Here is a 3,596-nt window from a genome sequence, read left to right on the forward strand (position 1 = left end):
CTTGGACGCCACAGGGTCTGGGCTGCGAGAGCTTCTGGCGGAGCCAGGCACCTGGCCCCGAGCTCCTGGCCCCCCGCCGCGGACCGCAGCCCACTCCGGGAGGTCTGGAGCGGGGTCAGCGACTCTGAGTGGCTCCAGGATCTGGGACAGAAGAAAGCAGATCAGCCCAGGTGAGAGGAGGACATCGGGACGCCCAGTTCCACCATGAACTTTGAAGCAGCCAGGTCAGTTTTGAAGTTCATGGTGACAGGGCAAAAAGAGTACGAGGCCACGTGGAAAGCCGAAGTACACAGGCGGGATTCCAAGCTGGGATCCGGCCTGGATCTGCTTTTCAGGACGCCATTGCTGCTGACCAGTCTTCTCACCGGGCCTATGTGTCTGGGGAGCCCCAGGGCATACAAGTTAGTGAAACTTGTGCCCAATGATGTGGCTTTTCTTATTCTTGGCTTCTCATTAGTAACTACCTTGTGACTTCCGTCCAGCTTGCTCAGGAAGACCAGGAAAAAGGCAACATGCAACAGTTTCTCTCTCTCTCTCTCTCTCTCTCTCTCTCTCTCTCTCTCTCTTAAAGAAACAGATTATTAAGTGAGGAGATACCAATTTCTGCTCCAACAGACAAGTACAGGATAGCAACAAAATGCTGAGGGGAAAAATATGGCCTGCAAAAAATGGAAACATAAGGAACAAAATTGAGCAGCGACCAGTTCCGTCTAGCTACACAGAAATGCACTCCCACAGCCTGGGCTGGTTGATCATAACCAGAAAGCTCCCAGCAGCTTAAAACCCTCTTAAGGATTTCAGCAGAATCTATTGGACGCCCAAGAGTGCCTGAGAAGTGTTGGATTTCTTGCTAAAGTGACAATCCCCACCGTTCTTTAATGAAAAACCTGCCACTCTGAGCCTAGGAGTGGACTGCTTTTATTTGGTTTACTGGTTCACTAGCTAAGTAGAGGATTTGATTAAGAGACACTTCACCGTGGTGTACTTAGGGATTTTCCCATAATGCCATTTCTACAGTGGATTAGGCAAACTGATCACATTCAAATCACTCATATCAGACTTCTAATAAAAATAAAGCACCAGATTGGGGGGGGGGGGTTAAGGTAGTTTTAAACCTCAGCTTGGGTCCAAGCAAAGGTTATTTTTTACTACATTAAGTCATCAGAGTGTAAAATGCTGCGAACATCAGAAAGAGTCTCTTAGCTGAATTTAGAGAGGTGAACTCTGGAAGAACCTTGGGAAAGGGAAGTGATTGATTTTCAACCTTCTGATTTACTACCTACTTAAGTAAAGTAGGAGTACTCTCTCTGACCCCCACCCCAAATTAAGACTTAGTGTTTATTTTTCTGTGTTTGTGTTTTTGTTTTTGGTGTGTGCTTCACGCTTCTCCCATTCTTTTGCTAATTTGTTTTCATCTGTCACCAGTTACACAGAAACACACCGAAATCCTGCCCTTGGGCCCTGTATAGACTGTTCCAAATTTAATGTGGCGTCTGTAACAAGGACTGTAACAAGAAAATGCAGGAATGGGTGACATCTGTTAAATGTCATACACCATCACGTTGTACTGTGTGTGTTGTACTTTACTTAGAACACGGAAGCCATCTGTCTTGAGCTCCCACCTCCATCTCAAAATCTCTCCCATTCATCACAGTTACCCTTTCCAGGGGGAGGTGCTGGAACTCCTAAAGCCATCTGCTCCCCTCCTGCCTCCTTTGAAAACTCATCCTTTCTTCTCCCTACTCCTAATGGATTCTCCATTCAGGGATTCTACCCCAACAAACACATTCAGGATTCTCTGATTCTGAAAAATTTCTTCCCTCAACTTCCAACTCTCCCAAATCTATTGTCATAATTTTGTTCACTGAAGTTAATAAACGTGTGGACTCTGGTGCCATTATTGTCTTATTATCTTTGTTTAACCAAGTGTAGTCTTTCATGTCTAGGAAAACTTTCCAGGGCATGAAATCAAATTTTTAATCTGTCATCCCCCTAGATTTTTTTCACTCTATCAACTGATCATCTTCCTCTTGGCTTACACCACTGTCCTGGTTTTTCTTTTTTTTCTTTTTTAATATATTTTATTGATTTTTTACAGAGAGGAAGGGAGAGGGAATAGAGAGTTAGAAATATCGATGAGAGAGAAACATCGATCAGCTGCCTCCTGCCCACCCCACAATGGGGATGTGCCCGCAACCAAGGTACATGCCCTTGACCGGAATCGAACCTGGGACTCTTCAGTCCGCAGGCCGACGCTCTATCCACTGAGCCAAACAGGTTAGGGATGTCCTGGTTTTTCGAATTTCTCTGTGGTTAGTCATTTTTCTTCTCTACTGACTTAAAATTCCTCCTCCTTTTCAAACCACCCCAAAACCACCCTCCTCCCAAAATTGTCGGCCACAACCTTTCTCTCTCACAACTATCACTTGTTATCTCCATCCAGGTTGACCCCTAGTTCCAGAATATATACCCCTGACCTCAGTCCTGACTTACTACCTATAAGTTCTCAATGGTCTCTGCCATTTCTATCATTGAATCATCCTGCCACTAATTCATCATGTCCAAACCAGCTCCCCTTCCAAAATTGCCTGTGTTTGAATTCTTCTCTTACATATACTCAACATCTAGCCTTTCCTCCCATTGTCACTGCTCAAATCATAGTTCCCAAATCTTGTCAATTTATTTTAATCTCACCCTCTCAATTCCTATTGCTCTAACTCCTACTAGACCCTCCTTCACATATGTAACACTCTCTGAGCTGTTCTGTCCAATTTCTGTTCCCTCTAATTTACCCAAAACAATTTCACCAGATTAATCTCATACACTACTGCTTTACACATACACCTCTTGCTCAAAAACCTTAATAGATCCCCCATTTCTACATAATTAAATACACTCTACTTTCCTCCCTGGCCAACTCCAATCAATCACACTGAGCTCTATCTCATTTTCCACCTTTCATCTTTATAATTCATGTTTCCAGCCAAATATGAGTTAAATGAGTCAATTTGGGGGGGGGGGTAATGTAATATAAAAATTGCTCACTTTCTCCAGAACACTTTGCAAATCCCTGCTTTCTGCCTTTGTTCTTGGTGCTGTGCCCTGATTGACTTCCCTGGTTCTGACTTAATAATTCTTTCCTTCTAAGGCCCAGGGTGAGGTCTGCCTCCTCAATGAAGCCTGTTCCACCTGCCCATGCTCCCAGCAAGCTTGTCCTCTGAACCTCTCCAGGGGCTTCTGGATTTACCCCTCATCTAGCCTTTAACATAGACGAGGTGTGAGTTGTTATTGCGAATTTGTCTCTTCAATCTGATATGAATTATTGGTGGCAGAGGCTTTGTCTTCTATTTCTCTCTAGGGCAGTGATGGCGAACCTATGACACGCGTGTCAGAGGTGACACACGAACTCATTTTTTTTGTTGATTTTTCTTTGTTAAATGGCATTTAAATATATAAAATAAATATCAAAAATATAAGTCTTTGTTTTACTATGGTTGCAAATATCAAAAAATTTCTATATGTGACACGGCACCAGAGTTAAGTTAGGGTTTTCCAAAATGCTGACACGCCGAGCTCAAAAGGTTCACCATCACTGT

The 3,596-nt window shown here is 43.8% G+C and overlaps 1 long non-coding RNA gene across 1 annotated transcript in view; it reads left to right on the forward strand.

The window, feature by feature from the left end:
* Positions 1-6: 6 nt before the first annotated feature.
* The window catches only part of LOC106724864, a 5,487-nt gene continuing 1,897 nt past the window's right edge, over positions 7-3,596 (forward strand). The window contains exons 1-2 of the long non-coding RNA XR_001360706.1: positions 7-401; positions 3,149-3,275. This is a non-coding gene — a long non-coding RNA (uncharacterized LOC106724864). The remainder of the gene's footprint in view (positions 402-3,148; positions 3,276-3,596) is intronic.

The sequence above is a fragment of the Myotis brandtii genome, unplaced genomic scaffold (assembly GCF_000412655.1).
Source record: "Myotis brandtii unplaced genomic scaffold, ASM41265v1 scaffold123, whole genome shotgun sequence".
NCBI lineage: Eukaryota > Metazoa > Chordata > Mammalia > Chiroptera > Vespertilionidae > Myotis > Myotis brandtii.